This window comes from Mustela putorius, unplaced genomic scaffold (assembly GCF_011764305.1).
Source record: "Mustela putorius furo isolate JIRA1106 unplaced genomic scaffold, ASM1176430v1.1 tig00003983_pilon_pilon_pilon, whole genome shotgun sequence".
Lineage (NCBI taxonomy): Eukaryota > Metazoa > Chordata > Mammalia > Carnivora > Mustelidae > Mustela > Mustela putorius.
Genome location: NW_025422123.1, coordinates 22,202,511 through 22,223,438, shown reverse-complemented (window position 1 = coordinate 22,223,438; position 20,928 = coordinate 22,202,511). Strand labels below are relative to the sequence as shown.

Sequence of the window (20,928 nt, the reverse complement as noted above, 5' to 3'; positions counted from 1 at the left end):
TCACTTCCAAGTAACAGAAAACTGGATAAATGGGCTTAAACAATGAGTTTATTTATTATTTCATGTAACAAGAAGTGCAGAAGTAGATACTCTAAAGCCAGCCAATTTATTGGTGCCATCATCTAGATTCTTTCTCTTGGCTCTGGTATTCTCAGGGTATTGTAAGAGACTGATTACCTCCCCTCTTCATCTCAAAACATCATTTCCAGACACAACATTGTCCTATAGAAAAATGTAACTTATTCTTATTCTTATTTCTTTTCTTTCTCTCTCTCTCTCTCTCTCTCTCTTTTTTGGTCATTGTTTTTTTTAGAGGGAGGACATTTTTTCCGGAAGTCCCCAAAAGACTTCCCTTCCCATTTCATTGGCCAGATGTGGACCACATGCCCGCTCCTAAACTAATCACTGGCAATGGAAATAAAATAACCATTGTGAGTTTAGGCTAATTATATTTATACTCTGAATTAGATGGGGAAGGGATGAACAAACAAAATTAGGATTCTACCAGCAAGAACGAAGAAGGAGGCATTCGAGATTGGTTTCCCCATCTATCATACATATAATCAGTGAATAATGGCATTTTGAATCAGTTCTAAATATTTCTATATTGATTCAACTAAAAGGGAAAAGCTACTAAATTTTCATATTCCTGATGTGCCATTAAACTCTGTATTATTTATTTGTAAGATCACAGAGACATCATATAGTCTTGAAATTTTAAACTTCTCATGTCGATGTAACTTTGAGGAGATTATATTTTTGTTGAGTAGAAGAAAGTAGAGTGTATACAGATGTGTTCTAAATAAGAAAAAGAATACCCCCAAATCTTACAGGTGCTGTTAGTCTTCCATGGTTGACCAGTTCTCCCTCTCAACGCAGATTGGCCCAGTGAGAATGAAATCTCTTATAAGCCGTTGCTTCATCAGTTCGTAAAATCACTGTGCTTTTTCCTGCCATAAAACAATTTTCTACTCATGGTACTGTGGGAACACTCATCTGGAAGAAACCTGCATTTGTCCTGTTGAGAGGTGTTGGCTTGGAGTTCAAACCAAATCCCATCAACCTAATTGCTCCTGCCACACAGCCTCAGGAGTGAAGAATTCTCCCTTTGTTCACAGCCTGACAGAGGGGCAGAGTTCCACAAAAATATATAACTTGCAAGAAGAGAGAGAAATATGACTTCACAGAACATTTTCCTCCCAGTTAGTTGCTTTTTTGGCTCTCCTTGGTTATACATTTGGATGTTGCTGCATTAAAACACACACACACACACACACACACACACACACACACACACAACAATATACTTCTTTTCAAATGGGAGTAGCCGGTTTTCACTCCTGATACTCGGCTTCTGAGAACTGACATGATCTCAACCAGACACTCGTAAGATTTTCCTGTTGTAAGACTTGGCCATCGAAGCTAAAAGCCCGCTCGCACACAGGTCCGGTGCCTCTCCGATTTGTAGAGAGACATGTCATGGGAGGAATGTGAGCACCGCATAGGCTCAGCCTTGGCAAGGCTGTGCCATCACCAAGGTTTTGTCTGTTGAGCCACACCGTTTCACAATTGGGTCATGTTTGTACTTCCATGATCCTTCCTGCCACAGCTTTTGTATCTTCAGCCTTTTTTTTTTTTTTTAAATCCCTTTTCTTCTATCAAAATGTGATCTCAGAAAAGGAACCCAATAAACTCAATAGTATACAGAGTAAATGCCATAAGGATAGAGACACATTTGTATTCATCCTTTCCTTAAATTTTCAAGTGAGACAAATCTCTAAATCAAAGGATGCATCTCTAAATGGGACTTTTCAGTCTTTAGCAAAAGCCAGTAAGAAAGGTTCTCTTCTATTTTTCTTTTCTTTTTTTAGAGGGGCTGTTGGAATTCTTCCTGGGGACTTTAAAATCCCCCCCATGTGCTGAGGCAGCTTCCTATATTAAGAGAGGGATGTAGTGAAATGAAAACAGACCTCGAAAGAAATATTTGTTACAGAGGATGTAAAAGTTCAGAGTCAAATCCATCAGATGAATGAACGATTCAATTTGCTAAGCAGCTCACCGCCCTCTCCATCTGTGGGGCTTTGGCTTACAAGGATTGTGAGAACATTTTACCACCACGTTGTAACTCATGGTTTGATGACCTTGGGTGGTGGTCTAGCTTTAGTGAACTGGATAGACTACTGGGAATAAATATGAGATTAGGAATATTTTAGAAGATCCTAAACATTATATTGTACCAATAGCCAAAGCATAAGGGAGGCGGCTTGCTTTAACACATCTCAAGCAATGAGCTAGCAAAACCATTAAAACAAGGGGGAGAAAAGAAGATCCAAGAACCAAGAAGTTAAAGGGTAAGAGTGGTTTTAATATTAAACGATTTGATTTTTATGTTAAATTATTCTTAGGAGCATAAAGAAGTTAGCATTGACCTTAGACTCAAGAGGCAGCTGAGGGGTACCAGTCTCATTATCTCCCTTGTCCAACCAGTAGGAAACAGAAAAAAAAAATCCTAGCTCTCAACTATCATGTGGACTTTTATATGGGGAACATTGGACTATTGATTTATTACTGGTGAGTCATTTTGGTCAGGTGTAGATAGCTACTTACAATTATTGGAGATTTGAGAAGGTTGGGGAAAGGTTTTGATGAGCTGTAATTGTTTTTTTCCTAATAAATTTGACACTTGACTGTTTAAGACTCCCGAGATTAAAGGAGCTACCTGAATCTATTTTAGTTATCTCAATAAATATGTTTTCTGGAATCATTACCTCTGAAACACAGCTCTAGAGAGAGAATATAAGCATCCTGGCATCCTCTCTTGGGCAAAGACTTTTACACAACACCACGGCACTTTTAGATAATTCAATTCTCCAGTGACTCAGAAACAAAAATGGAACCAAAAATACTTTCCTGAAACCTGTATAGTCCCCCTTGTGTAAGCCTGAAAAGTGCCCAGTCACAGCTGTGGTAAATGATTGCGCAGTCTGTGAGAGAGAGCAGAACGCTTGAATTTCTGAATCTTTCTTTCTGGGCTCTTTAAAGAGTGAGATAACATCTAGCAAATTGGGTAGAATAAGATCAGAGTTGCTCTTGCCACGTAATCGTTACTCTAGGCCAAGCAAATTGTAGCCCTGAAGCCATCCAAGGGAAAATGAAAGGCACCTACTTCAGCCGCCTGAGAACCAGGCAGGGCTCCTGATGGGAAAAACAGCGCCAGCACAAAGCCCTTTTCACCAGCTGCTTGCACGATTCTGATGGTTCGCTATGGATGGAGATAAGCTGGATTTTGGGAGGGGTCTCCCACAGGCTCTAGCACACAATCCCCTCTCCTAGTCATACGGGAAAACTCATTCATCTTTTAACAACATCCAGGAGAAAATGACCCTTGAAGATGGTATCTCTGTAAAAGCATTGTGTGCTCGTAAAAGAAATGACTTGTTTCCATGGTGGTGGGGGAATCATGGAGGCTTCTAATTCTTCTCTCTTTTCTGTAAGGTCGCTGCTTAGCTGTTCTCATTTACAGCCCCTGACGCTGCTACTTCTGCCAGGGTCCATTAGTACTCTCCCAATGGCTCCCTCTGCCAATGAGAAAGAATGTAACATTAATGAGGGTCTGGGACACCAAGGGACTTATCATCGCCAACTCAAGGGACAGCTGAGAGAGATGCAAACTCTGGTAAAGATGTAGATATTGTTTTTTTCCATTCTAATGAAGCCACACCACACTCACTATACTCATAATGAATGCATTTATCTTGGCAGCCAGCCCATCGAGTGCTGGTTGATGACATCAGCCTTCAAATCTGATGTTCAGTACAAATTCCGACTTAGTCTAAGTCAGCACAGTTCAAATTATCTGGCCTGTCTAGTAATTATTTTCCTACCGATATAAATATTGTTTCCAGTTGTCACCTATTAGCGAGATGGGCCCTGCTTTTAAATCAGACGTTCTCAGACTCCTGCGTTCTCATCCTGGGAAGGCAGAGTGTCCCTCCAGGAGTATTTGAAAATGGGTGCAGGCATTTTGGATGGTCTCAATCAGATTTTAGTGGGCAGGGTTCAAGAAGGCAAAACACCCTAAAGCGTACAGGACTACCTCATGCAAAATGTGCAAGGTAAGTACAAACTGAGAAATACTGCTTGATCTCTACCTCTCAGACCCAGGTTGGATTCTCCTAGGATTCCTTTTTTCCATCTGAAGCAAATCTCCTGAAACAGGTGACCAAACTCAAGACGAGTCCCTTGGTGAACTGTGATACAGCAGAGACTCTGTGGAATGGAGTCAAATGACTTGTATTTCAGTCTGTCTCTAACACTTGCCAGCGATGTTACTGGTGCAGAATGTCTTAACCTGCACAAGCCTCAGTTTCTGGATCAGTAAAATGAGGGTTATAAAAACCTACCTCACACAGCTGTCAGCATTAAAATACTTGGTGACCATGTGATCACAAGATACCTGTTGTGTCTCTACCACCTGGTGCTTCTGCTGTCTGGGACACGGACTTAGGAAAAAGAGACTGAAGCCTTGTTCCCAGAAGGTCAAGGAAGTGAGTCCTTGGTCTCCCAAAGCACGCATTCATTTATTCGTTTAGGGATGACAATTTATCTCTCCTTTCAGGGTAACACATAACAGGGTCCAGCCATTCATATTTCATGAACAAATGTCCCAGAGAAGTTACTGAGCAGCCGCTGGTCTCCATTGGCCTTTGGTCAGGCCTGGCCCTGATAGAGATTCAGAGTAGAAACATGTCAAAAGAAGTTGAAATGAGCTGTAATGGGCCCCTGGGACTCAAGGGGCAATGTAGGGCAGGGTGAGGGTCAAGCCTATTCTGTCTTGAGGAAGAATCAAAAAACTTCCCCAAAAGCATTGATCTGGGAGCTTTATGCAACATACAAACCCCTGGACACTTGCAAAGAAACCAGGGGAGGCTGCTGGGTCATTTGTGAAGGGGCTAGGAAGCTGGGGGACTGAGAGGAAGGATATGGTGAAGGTGGATCCTTGCTTATAAAAGTCAGCAGGAATGGGAGAGGCAGGCCCCACATGGAAAGTAGAGAAAAGTGTCTTGATAGTAGATGATGGGAAGAAGAGCGTTCCTTCAAGGAAAGACCCTAGATGCGACGCCAGTGGAGTGAATGCCAAAGCTGGCTGTCGTCAAACACAGGGCCACGTGGAGGCACCTTGGTGGCTCAGTCAGTGAGCGTCTAACTCTTGGTTTGGGCTCAGGTCATGATGTCAGGGTCGTGGGATCAAGCCCTGTGTTGCTGTGGAGCCTGCTTAAAATGCTCTCTCCCTCTCTGTCCTCACACTCTGGCTAGCAAATGTGGTCTCTTTCTTTCTCTAAAAAAAAAAAAAAAGAAAGAAAAGGAGAAGAAAAATACACGGGGGCACCTCAGTAAGTTTAGTAAAAATCCCAATATTTTAACCATTTAATCCTTTAGAAAGCTATTATTTATAAATTTATACTTATTTATAAAAACTTATGAATATGAGTTCTAATAATTGGTGTATTTATAGCTATGGGATCCTAAATTGTTGGCTTGATGAAACTGACAAAATCACTCTTAATCATTTTGTTTAAAATTACAAAATAATACATATTTATTACAAAATATTTAGAAAACAGAGATCAGCAAAATAAGAAAATTGAAGGCACTTGTAGTCCCACCACATGGAGATCATCACAACTGACATTTTGGTGAATTTCCTTGTTGTGTTATTGCTGTTATAATTTTTAAACTAAAAAACTGGGATCACACTTTACAAACATTTTTTTCTTTTTTCACTTGCAAGACTAGTTTTCTAGTTTGGCTGACTTTGCTACTTGGCAGTGGTTCCTCGTCTGGTAATATCAGATGGGGCCTCTGCTGGTGTGTGAGGTGGGGAACAGGTCAAGGGGACAGGCTGGCCAGGGTTTCCAGGGGCAAGCAGTCATTGTGTTCCATTAACCTGGAGACCTGATTCATATCCTCTCAGCGATCAGGAAGGTGGTTTTTCTTGCTGGGAGGCCAAATGGCCAGTGAGCCAAAGGAAAAGATGATGTCTGCTTGAAAACAATACCCAGTATCCTTGCAAATGACCCGGGAGCACTCTGAGTTTAGGTTCTTTGCATGGCTTCAGTAGAACTAAGACTTGTGGAATCTCCAAAAAGATATCAGTTGTCTTTGCGTTGTTTATGTTGTAGGAAAGCACACAAAGACACAGACACACAGACACACAGACACGACACAAAAATCACAGTCCTACAGATCTGCAACTGTTGTCAAATTTTTTATTTTTTGTGCTTTAGTCTGTTGTTCTTAATGTAGATGAATCCTGCCAGCCAGAGATGTACATTGTTAACACTTCGGTGTCGTTTTTTTAAAAAGTGTGATCAGCTTGTTTCACAGCGTCCTTTTCTCCCTGTGATAAGCTAGTGTGAGCATTTCCGGCAAATCGCTGGATGGATGAGCTACAGCATTCCAAACAGTTACCTCAGAGGCTGTTGATGTATCATAAATAATGAAAATATCCTTCCAAGGATCATTTAGCTTATTTCCAACTTTAGACTTGTTTTCATATAATGTTTATCATATTAAAAATAAAGTTAGGCAAATAATCGTGCAACATACAGTCAAAATCCTGACTAATCAATTCATGTATAAGAGCAGGAACTGGAAGAAACTCGGGAGATAGATAGACATTTGCCTGGCTCTGTTTTTGAGGGATGTAGTATAGTCTGACCTGTTGTTTTTACCCTGTGGGAACCGTGAGTCAGCAAAACCAAACTACCTGTCTGAATCACAGAACAGGCAAATAATAGAAACGACAGGTTTCTAACTTCCTGTCTTGTGTCCTTTGTCTCGCTAAGAGTTAAGTTCATTTCCTCCCTCCCTCCCTGCCTTCCTTCCTTCCCTTTTTTCTTTTCTTTTCTTTTCTCTTCTCTTCTTTCCTCTCCTTCCTTCTCTCTCTCTTTTCCTTTCTTCTTTTTAAAAGGATTTTATTTATTTACCTGAGAGAGAGTGAGAGAGAGCACAAGGTGGGGGTAGCAGAGGTAGACACAGACTCCTCACAGAGCAGACTCCATTCCAGAACTCTGGGGTCATGTCCTGAGCCAAAGGCAGGTGCTTAACTGACTGAGCCACCCAGGGAAACCCTAAGTTCATATTCTTAGAATTAAAAATTAAATAAGAAAAGAAGAGGTAGGGGTTGCTGCTAGTAATTCCAGCATTCTCTCCACCTAAAGCTTCTAGAAGTATGTATTTGTTATCCCAGTATATTTCTATTTGTTTCCCAGGAATGGTGCCCTGATAAGGTACTGTGGCTTTTTGCTCTCCATTTTTATTTTAAACCCTTTCAATGCCTTTGGGTTCATACTGCCAGCTTTTTGCCAAGACATTTTTACCTGTTGCTATTGTGTGGTTTCATTCCCTGCTATTTTAGTTTCGATCTCTGTGAACTCTTGCCGCCACATTAACTCCGTTAGCTCTCAGGTTCACAACCCTTATTGTGACAGGGATTTCTTTCTTTCTTTTTTTTAATAAAAGGCCCTTGTCCTGTCTTTCATCAGTTTTGCAATAATACCATGCACGTCTCTAGTCTGTGGCATCTGTTCCCCCTGACGTTGCAATTTTGAATTCTGCTATTGTCACCTTCAAAGTGGTCCACATCAGCACAGCAGTGTGAAGCTGAAACAGATGCTGTCGCACAATGCAACCGGCTTTATTCCCTTTTCGTGCATGTAACACACACCCTCCCAGCCCTCCCCAGTCGCTTTTATTAGTCTCTGCTGTCTGCTTTCACATCACCATTGTATTTAGAGGGACTTCTAATTCCAGGAGCATGATTTAAAATCCTATGAAAAAGAATCAGTGCTACAATCCCACTGTCTGTCATTCTCTTTAGGATAATCAATAGGCTTTCTTTCTTTTGTGGTTATTTATTTGCAGTGCAAATAAAATTATTATTCAGCGGTGTTCCAGACACATCATATCTCACTAGTTTATTGTTCCTCCGTTTGCTCTGACTTTATACTTAAAGAGAGCCACAAATTAGATTAAGGAATACATTTCATTTCCTTTGATGTAAGACTCGGATGAGACTTGAGAGGCGCCAGCAATTCTCCTTTGTCTTGCTTTTCAGACTCACATAATAGAACATCAATCTTGCAAAGAATCCTTCTGCCCAAATCACCCAGTTTAATTTAATATGCTACTTGGTTAAAACTGGAAGTCTTTATCTTTCATTCTGCATTAATATGTCAATCCTAAGCACTACTAAAAAATGGGAATAATACTTATAAGGAGAAATTTGGGGGTGTGCCTGGATAGATCTTTAAGGAAAATCAATGACAAATGTCCTAATAGCTCTTATTTTCGGGTTTAAAAAAAGTAACTTCATTAATTAATATGATAAAAGACTTACAAGATATAAACAGAAAAATCAACACCCTAATTCCACGGTCCGACTTCGTGAACTAAAAAAATAAAACAAAACAAACAAAAACCTAAGGTAAGGTATTATGAGGTGCTTTGCTGCTCTCTGGTGGTTGATCATCTCAACAACACAGACCTGGCTCTGGTTCATTTTGCAAGCTTTGATGTGAAACCAGCACGTGGGTTGTGACTGGTCCAGACTACATGGAACAAAATCCCACAAGGGTGTAATCGGAGGTATTTGTGATAAGGTTACTGGATATTTTAATACATATATTGTAGTATACATTATGATATGATATTATATATTCATACCTTTGAACTAGCTTTTGGAAAACACCCATTACCAGAAAAGTTCTTCCACAGAATAATTTTGATGCAGAATGAGCTGACATATTCTAAGATAACCGTTGGCAGAAAGTTACATTTTGTATTTGAATTAATAATCAAAATCTTATTAAATATTATGGAAGTTTTGAGAAAAATTATTTAGTGTGTTATAGGTAGAAACCTTAACACTGATAATTTGCTTCAGGCGAACATCTATTGAATGGAAGTCTTGTCATTTATATGAAAGACTATTTCACATTTTACTGTTTGTATGAAACAAAGTTTCCATTATACATACCCCTACGACTGTTTATCCATTGGCCCATAACAGGTATTTATATACAACGAAAATATTAACAAATGTGACTTCTTTTCCTAGAATATTTGGAGATTTTTAGATCTTTTCTTCTTTCATTTATATTCTTTCAATATCTTTCCTGACTTAGGGCCACGTTTGGGGAAATTCCACACTCAGAAACCATTCCTTTCTTTAATTCCTTTAAATTCCCATGAAATTTAATCAAAAGTACGAGAAGCTTAACAATGTGCAGGATTGTTATGGGTGTGCAAGCCAGTGGGTAAGTGTGGCTTGATTTCGAGTTCTGTCGCTCTGCCTGCCTCCTGATGTGTTGGGCTCTCTGCCACATGGACAAGATAACTAGAAAAAGAGTGTTAAGGAGGAGAGAATTGAAATTATACTCTGCAGTTGTTATTTGAGGATGTAAATTCACCAATGAAATCATAACTTAGAAGGGACTTTGATGTTTAAGCTATTTTATAGAATCATCTCTATGCACTTGATCTGGGGGATTTTTTTCATAAAATAAATTTGTTTATTCTCAAATATTGTCTCTTGATCGGGCCAGATTTGACAACTATAAAGTCCTAGAAACAACAACATCTACTGTTTGTTGATAACCAACTAGATGTGAACCATGCCCTCAGCCTTCTCTGTTACTGTGTTTCCTCAAATCTAAAACAACTATGATGTATGCCATAATTTTATGTATCACTAAGGAAAAAAGTGTGCAATTAATTGTAGAATTTTTGTTGTATACCTGTTGAAAGGGCTGTTTGGGCTTAGCTAAATTTTTTTTTCATCATATATCATCTTGTGCATATAGAAGGAAAATCTGAGCAAATTCAATTGGTTAAGGAATTCCTGAAGGATTTTTGTTGCTATTAGTGTTTGTTTTTTAGATTTTTTTGTTTGTTCATTTTGCATTCAGACTCTTTTGAATCACTTTTTGACTCAGGATTGTTGAGGTTGTTGTTTCTCTACGCAACACCTTCCTCTTTACCTATGAGAATGGAGGGGACACAGCATTTCTTCAGAGGGGCTCCCATGTACCTCTGGGGTTTCCCTCCACAGTGCTGACCCCTGATCTGCAAGGTTTGGTGTGGTGCTTTGTTGAAGTCTCAGCAGAAAGTTTTCAGACAACCACCCAAACCCATGCTCCTTCCTCAAGTTCTGAAGTGGTCTGTTCACTGACAGTTGGGGAGTCGCCCTTCATGCCACGAGGCCAAAAAGTTAGCATGTGGGTAGGTGAGGACAGCGGGATTGTGACTGCTCCCTGACTAGTGGAGAGTTGAGAGGCTGTAGATTGCCAGATACATTCTCATTCTGCAGATGCTCAAAGGTGGGGGAACTGCATGCTTTTTCAAATCAGTGAGGTATGGTGCATTACCCTTTAATCTTTGTTATTACCCTATGAAGGAATTTGTTGTTTTTCTCTGATTTACAGATCAATCAGTGATACTACAGCCTTGAAAGAAAATTCAAGAATACAGAAAACAGACATCGTAAGAAGCAAGGTTACTCCTTTCATCAGTAACTGAAAGGAATGAAAAATGATTGTATGGATTCACGTTACTTGGCTTCAGGTACCCTATTTGTAAAGAAACAGGTTTATTATGTCTGGCATGTTCAGAAAACCCAGGAAAGACTTCCCAGCAACCTGCAGGGTTTACGGTAAGTGGCCTTTGCTTGTGATTTCTGAGAAACAAATAAAGAGGCTTTCCATAACATTTTTTGCACCCATTTTTTGTATCCCAAACCCAAATCATGGATGCCGCCATGATTGTTTTGGGATAATGAAAATTGGGCTCTTGATGTTAGTTTTGTAAATGGGCGGCGAAGACTCCTCTGTGGAGAAATTTTAATCATCTACAGCAAAGACACAAAAGCTTCTTCAGAAGGAAGTGGCCCCCAGCGGGACTTGGTGGCCAAGGGATTCATCCTCCTGAAACAAGAATGTGTCAACATATTTCCCAAGGCGTGCTCCAAGGCACTGCTTGAGGAATTTAAGTTGCTAGTGAGCTGTCAACATGTGGCCACCAAGGGTACCTTTTATGAGGAAATCACATTGTTATTCCATAAGGCAGTCATTATTCTATTTTGGCTGCATTTCAGGCAGCACACCCCTCTATTGTTTTTATGAAGACATTGGGTAGACGGGATCATTTTGTGCCCCCTGGGGGACATTTGGCAGTGTCTGCAGACATTTTTGACTTGCATGGCTGGTTGTACAACTGGCATCTAGAAGCCAGGGATGTTGTTAAATAACCTACCTGTCACAGGGCAGGTCCCCTCCCCCACAGAGAATTATCAGCCCACAAATGTCAGTAGTGGTGAGGTTGAGATGCCCTGGTCTAGCCCCCATGGTTCTTCAGTTCCCACAAGTAGCATGTCTTCTGGGAAGCTTTTCTGGGTACATCTTCTATGGGCTGTAGAGTGTCTTGTGTCACTCCTTTCACAAAGCTTATCACTCTGTTCTGAAATCAACCACATTTTTGTACCTGTCTTCACATTGTACTTTAAGCTCCTTGAGTGTGGGGACTACGGTGTGGTTATATAATGTCCTTAGACCATGGCCTTGTGCCCAAGTATATGAAATTTTTCCAAGTGAATAACTCTCAATCAGACTTGGTTTACACAAAATACAGAATCCCGGAAAAGCTGAAAAAGCCAACTTACGCAAGGACAGGGATATAGCTGGAGATCTGGAACAATAAACATTGGCAAGGCTCTTTCCCTGTTTCTTGTCTATGCTTTGCTTCCTATGCGACCTTTAATCCCTCACATGGGGAAATGGGGCCATGGATAGTTACTGAGAGTTTAGTCTTATGGCTGCCTTCCTTAAAGAGGAGGCACAAAAAAGGGGGGGGCTATTTTTTGTGTCTCTAGTCAAAAATGTCTGGGGTTTTCCTTATTTCTAGGTTTCCTTCATTGGGTACCTTGGGTCAGCTGTCCACCCTGAACTATTCAGTTGAGGATCAAGCTAAGAGCAGGGGCAGTTTCTAGAAAAAGAGGACTCCTGAGCAGACAAAACCTAGGTATCTACTATTCTGGAAATGGTAGACACTCAGCAATTATTTGTTCAGTGATTGACTACTGAAAAGCTCAGAGGAACATAATATGTGCTAACCTACTTACAATAACATCCAGGAACCTCTAATTTTGATATGAAATGAAATCTCTTTTTAAAAATTATTTTTATTAACATATAATGTATTATTTACCCCAGGGGTACAGGTCTGTGAATCATCAGGCTTCCACGTTTCACAGCATTCATCAGAGTACATACCCTCCCCAATGCCCATAACCCAACCACCCTCTCTCCAACCCCTCCATCCCCCCAGCAACCCTCAGTTTGTTTGTGAGATTAAGAGTCTCTTATGGTTTTTCTCCCTCCCGATCCAGTCCAGTTTCATTTTTTCCATCCCTACCCCCCAAATCCCCTGACCTGCCTCTCAAAATCCTCATATCAGAGAGATCATATGATAATTGTCTTCAACTGATTGACTTATTTTGCTCAGCACAATACCCTCTAGTTCCATCCACATCAGTACAAATGGCAAGATTTCATTTCTTTTGATGGCTGCATAGTATTCCTGTGTGTGTGTGTGTGTGTGTGTGTGTGTGTGTGTGTGTGTATAAAATCTCTTCTTTAGCCATTCATCTGTTGACGGACATCTAGGTTCTTTCCTTAGTTTGGCTATTGTGGACATTGCTGCTGTAAACATTTGGGTGCACATGCCCGTTCAGATCACTACATTTGTATCTTTAGGGTAAATACCCAGTAGTGCAATTGCTAGGTTATAGGGTTGCTCTATTTTCAGTTTTTTGAGGAACTTCCATACTATTTTCCAGACTGGCTGCACCAGCTTCCATTCCCACCAACAGTGTAGGAGGATTCCCTTTTCTGTGCATCCTTGCCAACATCTGCTGTTTCCTCATTTGTTAATTTTAACCATTCTGACTGGTGTGAAGTGGTATCTCATTGTGATTTTGATTTGTATTTTTCCCTGATGCTGAGTGATGCTGAGCACTTTTTCATGTGTCTTATGGTTGGCCATGTGCATGTCTTCTCTGCAGAAATATCTGTTGAAATTGTCTGTCTTCTGCTCATTTCTTCATTGGATTATTTATTTGGGTGTTGAGTTTGGTAAGTTCTTTATAGGTTTTGGATACTAGCCCTTTATCTGATCCATCATTTGTGAATATCTTCTCCCATTCTGTCAGTTGTCTTTTGGTTTTGTTGACTGTTTCCTTTGCTGTGCAAAAGCTTTTGATCTTGATGAAGTCCCAATAGTTCATTTTTGCCCTTAACCTTGCCTTTGGTGATGTTTCTAGGTAGAAGTTGCTGCAGCTGAGGTCGAAGAGGTTGTTGCTTGAGTTCTCCTCAAGGATTGGGTGGATTCCTGTCTCACATTGAGGTCTTTGACCCATTTTGAGTCTATTTTTGTGTGTGGTATAAGGAAATGTTCCAGTTTCATTTTTCTGCATGTGGCTGTCCAATTTTCCCAACACCATTTGTTGAAGAGACTGTCTTTTCTTCCATTGGACATTCTTTCCTGCTTTGTCAAAGATTAGTTGACCATAGAGTTGAGGGTCCATTTCTGGGCTCTCTATTCTGTTCCATTGATCTTTATGTCTGTTTTTGTGCCAGTACCATACTGTCTTGATGATTACATCTTTGTAATAAAGCTTGAAGTCTGGAATTGTGATGCCACCAACTTTGGTTTTCATTTTCAATGTTTCAATGTTTCTTTGGCTATTTGGGGTCTTTTCTGGTTTCGTATAAATTTTAGGATTATTTGTTCCATTTCCTTGAAAAAAATTGTTGGTATTTTGAGAGAGATTGCATTAAATGTATAGATTGCTTTAGGTAGCATAGACATTTTCACAATATTCTTCAATCTATGAACATGGAATATTTCTGCATTTCTTTGTGTCTTCTTCAATTTCTTTCATGAGTACTTTATAGTTTTCTGAGTATGGATTCTTTGCTTCTTTGGTTAGGTTTATTCCTAGGTATCTTATAGTTTTGGGTGCAATTGTAAATAGGAGCAACTCCTTAATTTCTCTTTCTTCTGTCTTACTGTTGGTATATAGAAATGCAACTGATTTCTGTGCATTGATTTTATATCCTGACATTTAATTGAATTCCAGTATGAGTTCTGGCAGTTTTGAAGTGGAGTCTTTTGGGTTTTCCAAGTAAAGTATCATATCATCTGCAAAGAGTGAGAGTTTGACTTCTTCTTTGCCGATTTTGGTGCCTTTCATTTCTTTTTGTCATTTGATTGCCGATGCTAGGGCTTCTGGTACTATGTTGAATAGCAGTGGTGATAGTGGACATCCCTTCTGTGTTCCTGACCTTAGGGGGAAAATCTCTCAGTTTTTCCCCATTGAGAATGATATTCATTGTGGGTTTTTCATAGATGGCTTTGATGATATTGAGGTATGTGCCCTCTATCCCTACACTTTGAAGAGTTTCGATTAAGAAAGGATGCTGTACTTTGTCAAATACTTTTTCAGCATCTATTGAGAATATCATAGGGTTCTTGTTCTTTTTTTTATTAATGTATTGTATCATATTGATTGATCTGTGGATGTTGAACCAACCTTGCAGCTCAGGAATAAATCCCACTTGGTCATGGTGAATAATCCATTTAATGTACTGTTGGATCCTATTGGCTAGTATTTTGGTGAGAATTTTTGCATCTGTGTTCATCAAGGATATTGGTCTATAATTCTCCTTTTTGATGGGGTCTTTGCCTGGTTTGGGGATTAAGGTAATGCTGGCCTCATAAAATGAGTTTGGAAATTCTCCTTCCATTTCTATTTTTTGAAGTAGTTTCAAAAATAGTAGTACTACTACTACTATTAATTCTTTAAATGTTTGGTAGAAATCCCCTGTGAAGCCCTCTGGACCTGGGCTCTTGTTTGTTGGGAGATATTTTTTTTTAAAGATTTTATTTATTTATTTGTCAGAGAGAGTGAGCACAGGCAGACAGAGAGGCAGGCAGAGGCAGAGGGAGAAGCAGGTTCCCTGCTGAGCAAGGAGCCCAATGTGAGACTCGATCCCAGGATGCTGGGATCATGACCTGAGCCGAAGGCAGCTGCCCAACCAACTGAGCCACCCAGGCATCCCGTTTGTTGGGAGATTTTTGAGGACTGCTTCAATCTCCTTACTGGTTATGGGTCTGCTCAGGTTTTGGTTCAGTTTTGGTAGTTTATATATCTCTAGGAATACATTCATTTCTTCCAGATTGCCAAATTTGCTGCCATATAGTTGCTCATAATATGTTCTTATAATTGTTTGTATTTCTTTGTTGTTGGTCATGATCTCTCTCTTTCATTCCTGATTTTATTAATTTGGGTCCTTTCTCTTTTCTTTTTGGTAAGTCTGTCCAAGGGTTTATCAATATTATTAATTCTTTCAAAAAACCAGCTGTTAGTTTCATTGATTTGTTCTATAGCTTTTTTGGTTTCTATTTCATTGATTTCTGCTCTGATCTTTATTATTTCTCTTCTGCTGGGTTTAGGCTTTCCTTGTTGTTCTTTCTCCAGCTCCTTTAAGTGTAGGGTTACATTGTATATTTGATAACTTTCTTGTTTCTTGAGAAAGTCTTGTATTGCTATGTAGTTTTCTATCGGGACCGCCTTTGCTGTGTCCCAAAGATTTTGAACCGTTGTGTTTTCATTTGCATTTGTTTCCATAAATTTTTTCAATTTTTCTTTGATTTCCTGGTTGACCTATTCATTCTTTAGTAGGATACTCTTTAGCTTCCATGTATGTGAGTTCTTTCCAACTTTCCTCTTGTGATTGAGTTCTAGCTTCAGAGCACTATGGTCTGAAAATATGTAGGGAATGATACCAATCTTTTGGTACTGGTTGAGACCTGATTTGTGACCCAGGATGTGATTTCTTCTGGAGAATGTTCCATGTGCACCAGAAAGAATGTGTATTCTGTTGCTTTGGGATGGAATGTTCTGAATATATCTGTGATGTTCCTCTAGTTCAGTGTGTCATTTAAAGCAAATATTTCCTTGTTGATCTTTTGCTTAGATGATCTGTCCAGTTCAGTGAGGGGGATGTTAAAGTCCCCTAGTATTATTGTATTATAGTCACAGTGTTTCTTTGATTTGTTATTAATTAGTTTATATAATTGGCTGCTCCCATGTTAGGGGCATAGATATTTAAAATTGTTAGCTCTTCTTGTTGAACAGATCCTTTAAGTATGATATAGTGTTCTTCTTCATCTCTTATTATAGTCTTGGCTTAAAATCTAATTGATCTGGTATGAGGATTGCCACCCCAGCTTTCTTTTGATGTCCATTAGCATGGTAAATCATTTTCCACCCCCTCACTTTAAATCTGGAGGACTCTTTGGGTCTAAAATGAGTTTCTTATAGACAGTATATCAATTTTTTTTTTTATCCATTCTGATACCCTGTGTCTTTTGATTGGGGGCTTTTAGCCCATTTACATTTAGAGTAACTATTGAAAGATATGAATTTAGTGTTATTGTATTGCCTGTAAGGTGACTGTTACTGTATATTGTCTCTGCTCCTTTCTAGTCTACTACTTTTAGGCTCTCTCTTTGCTTAGAAGACCCCTTTCAATATTTCCTATAGGGCTGGTTTGGTGTTTGTAAATTCTTTTAATTTTTGCTTGTCCTGAAAGCTTTTTATCTCTTCTTCTATTTTCAATGACAGACTAGCTGGATATAATATTCTTGGATGCATATTTTTCTCATTTAGTGCTCTGAACACATCATGACAGTCCTTTCTGTCTTGCCAGGTCTGTGTGGATAGGTCTGCTGCCAATCTAATATTTCTACCATTGTATGTTATAGACCTGTTGTCCCATACTGTTTTCAGGATTTTCTTTGTCACCGAGACTTGTAACTTTTACTATTAGATGATGGGGTGTGGACCTATTTTTATTGATTTTGGGGGTGTTCTCTGTGCCTCCTAGATTTTGATGCTTGTTCCTTTAGCTATATTAGGGAAATTCTCTACTATAATAATGCTCAATATACCTTCTGACCCTCTCTCTTTCTTCTTCTTCTGGGATCCCAATTATTCTAATATTGTTTTATTTATTATATCACTTATGTCTTGAATTCTCCCCTCGTGGTCTAGTAGTTGTTTGTCTCTTTTTTGCTCAGCTTCTTTATTCTCTGTCATTTCGTCTTCTATATCACTAATTCTCTCTTCTGCCTCATTTATCCTAGCAGTAAGAACCTCTATTTCGTTTGCACCTCATTAATAGCTTTTTTGATTTCAACTTTGTTAGATTTTAGTTCTGTTATTTCTCCAGAAAGGTATTTTATTTCTCCAGAAAGAGATTCTCTAATATCTTCCATGCCTTTTTTGAGCCCAGCTAGCACCTTGAGAATTGCCATACTGAACTCTAGTTCTGACAGATGACCAATGTCCATATTGATTATGTCCCTAGTTGTTGGTACTGCCTCTTGTTCTTTTTTTGTGGTAAGTTGTTTCCCCTTGTCATTTTATCCAGATAAGAATATATGAACAAGAGAATAAAATACTAAAAGGGATGAAAAGGCCCCAGAAAAATATATGATAACCATATCAGAAGAGACCCGAAACCGAAGGGAGAAGAACAGGGGGGAAAATATATATATATATAATAATAAAGCCCTGATTCTTTCCCTTATCTTAAAGTAATTAATTGGTTTCCCATCAGTGTCTAAGGTAATAAATGGGGACTGCTTTTTATTATCATGGACTTAACATGTTAGATATGTTCTATTTATTGTATTTATTATTCTTAGCACTCAGTTTAGGTTGTTCTTTAGGTGGCCAGTAAGAATCTATACATGTTAGGTCCTGAACCATTTTTTAGTCTTGCCTTATAAGTACAGGGACTGATCTTAATCCCTTAATTTTTTAAATGAGCTTTTAATTGACATAGAACATATATGCAGAAAAATGCATAATTCCTGAGTGTAATAGCTCAAATTTTCATGAGGCGAAGGCACCTGTGAGCCTAGTGCCCACACTAAGAGCCAGGAAATGAGCAGCGTGTCTTGGCCCGTCCTGGTCTTTCCCCCTTCAAAGACATCCACTGCCTGACTCTTAGCTCCAGAGATTCATTTTGCCTGTTTTTGACTTTGTGTAATGAAATCATACAGTATGTTCTCTCTTTTTTTTTCTTCTAAAGGTTTTATATATTTGATAGAAAGAGACACAGCGAGACAGGGAACATAAGCAGGTGGAGTGGGAGAGGGAGAAGCAGGTTTCTGGCTAAGCAGCCCAATGTGGGGCTCGATCCCAGGACCCCGGGATCATAATCTGAGCTGGGGTCAGATGCCCAACAACTGAGCCACCCAGGTGCCCCTACAGTATGTTCTTTTGTATCTGTTGTCTTTTGTTCAACTTTTGTGAAAAGCATCCATGTTCTTTTGCATGGTGATTGTTTCTTCATTCTCTGTCATCGGATGTTGAGCCTCTTGAATTGATTCTCTACCTTTTCAATTCTTTTTCTCTTGAACATTAAAAATTTTTATGTTCTACTTTTTGGTATATTTTCTCAGACTTGTGTTCAGGTTTTCTTCTGTTCCCTGCATTGTCTCTCTCTTTTTAAAAAAATTTATTCTTTTTCAGTGTTCCAAAATTCATTGTTTATGTACCACACCCAGTGCTCCATGCAATACGTGCTTTCCTTAATACCCACCACCAGGCTCACCCAACATTGTCTCTTTTTGTTCAGGGTTCCTTTTTTTCTGATTGTGTTGGTCTTTGCCTTTTATTTAATAGCTTTACTGAGATGATTTGTGACTGGTTAGTCATATTTATTTACTTATTTAAGATTTTATTTATTTATTTATTTATTTGTCAGAGAGAGAGAGTGAGCATGCACGAGCAGGCAGAGAGGCAGGCAGAGGTGGAGAGAGAAGCAGGCTCCCTGCCAAGTAAGGAGCCCAATGCGGGACTCATCCCAGGACCCTAGGATCTTGACCTGAGCCAAAGGCAACAGCTTAACTGACTGAGTCACCCAGGCGTCCCTGGTTATTCATATTTAGATGTGAAGACTAAATAGCCATTTGGAAGCAACTGTGGGATAACTGATGGAAAACCACAGTTTTACTTGGGAGAACTCCAAATGTCATGGTTCTGATTACCTTAATTGCTTCATAAGAAGCCACTCCAACCTCAAGGGCAAAAACCAGCATCAATCACATATTGTTACTATCTCTGGTGATTTGGGGGATTGAGTGGTCTCAAATAGGTGGTTTTCATCTGGGGGCTTTCATAGTGTGTGAATCTGAGGGCTTTCAAGTGTGTGAATCTGGGGGCTTTCAAGTGTGTGAATCTGAGGTCTTCTGGAAGCTTCTGCACTCATATATCTGGCTCCTGGGCCAGGAAGACTCCAACAGTTGGAGGCTAGAGCTCCTGGGACTCTCAGGGCATTTATCTTACTGTGGTCTCTCTAGTGTGGCAGCTACAGAGTAGCTGGATATTTTACATGGCAGCTCAGAGTTCCAAAGGCATGTGTCTCAAGATAGTGTGAGATGAGAGCCATAGGAATGGCCTCTTTTAACCTAGCCCAGGAAGTCATGCAGTATCCCTCCTAGAGCATTGTAGTCACTATAACTGAGGCCCTAAGACAGTCCATAGTCCCAGGGAAGGAAATTACACTCTGCTTCTTGATGGGATAGATGCTAAATAATTTGTAGACCTGTTTCATAATCACTGATGTTAATATCTGCAAGTCTTTTCTTTAGGATTCTTGGGTTCTTCCTAAGATGAATTATCTAGGCTACTGGTGAGGAAGAGAGGTGGGACAATGCTCAGTAAGCCCCTCTGTCAGTATTCTTAGAACAGGGCGCAGGAAGGAGATTTCAGTTTGCTGGTGGGGGTGCTCCTGGTTCAGCATGCAGATTTTCATCTCACCCTCCCTTCACCAACTGTATTTTTTTTCTTACCCCCAGTTTCTTAATTCAGATTCCTTAGGAGCTCTGGTCTCCTGCTGGGGAGAGCCAGGGAATCTTACTGCCCCTTGTAAACCCTTTCAACCCATCCTCGTTTTCAGATATATACCTGTCTACCTTTGTGATACATGGTGTCTGCCATACTTGAGTTTTTTTCAGGTTCCTGGATAGCTTCTCTCTGCCTCTCTCGATTTACTTTCCATCCCTTTCTGCTCTCTTGGGGACTTTGGGACACTGACTATCTAGAGTACATTAGGGAGCTCCTTTCTACTGCCTTCTAGCATCAGTAATGGTGCTATGGTGAGCCACATTAGAGCTTGATACAAGAGGAAAAATCAGCAATATTGGTCCTGTCTTTATTTAAAATTCTGATATTTTGTTCATTGTGGAATTTTTTTGCATCCATTCTGACTCTTTTAGACCTTGTGTTAAAATATCATTTATCTTGTTACTGAGTCTTTTGGTCCCCCTCTCTCCTTTAAATTTTGCACCCAAAGCAAGTGTTTCATTTACTTCATGCGAATCCCATTACTCCTATTCAGAATACTTGGTGGCAAGACTCTATGTCCTGTTAAAATCATTTGGAGAATATTGATTTTTTCCCCCTTTATTTTGTTTTAGCAGGTGACCAGCCTGTGGGGTTCAGTTCCGTCTCACCTTCTTTCAGTGTTGCAGACTTCAAAGTCTTTGCTATGCTGTGGGGTCTGCATCTGGCCACACAGGGTTTGTTTGGGCCTGGGTCATGACCTGTGTTGTAGCTCAGTTCTCAAGGCCTTTGCTTTGTTCCTGCGGGTATAACAAATGCATGTGCCAGTGAGGGAGATCTCAGGACTTGTGTCAGTTCATACATAGAATTAGGGGACAGCTTTCTGAGATTTTAGCCATCCTCCCCAACTCTAAGTCCTGGTTGTTGATTCCTTTCTCTAGAATGATGAG

General features: G+C 39.8%; 1 long non-coding RNA gene across 1 annotated transcript in view; it reads left to right on the top strand.

The window, feature by feature from the left end:
- LOC123389531 overlaps positions 1–20,928 on the top strand; it is an 89,369-nt gene that overhangs the window by 57,921 nt on the left and 10,520 nt on the right. The window contains exon 5 of the long non-coding RNA XR_006604148.1: positions 10,488–10,714. This is a non-coding gene — a long non-coding RNA (uncharacterized LOC123389531). The remainder of the gene's footprint in view (positions 1–10,487; positions 10,715–20,928) is intronic.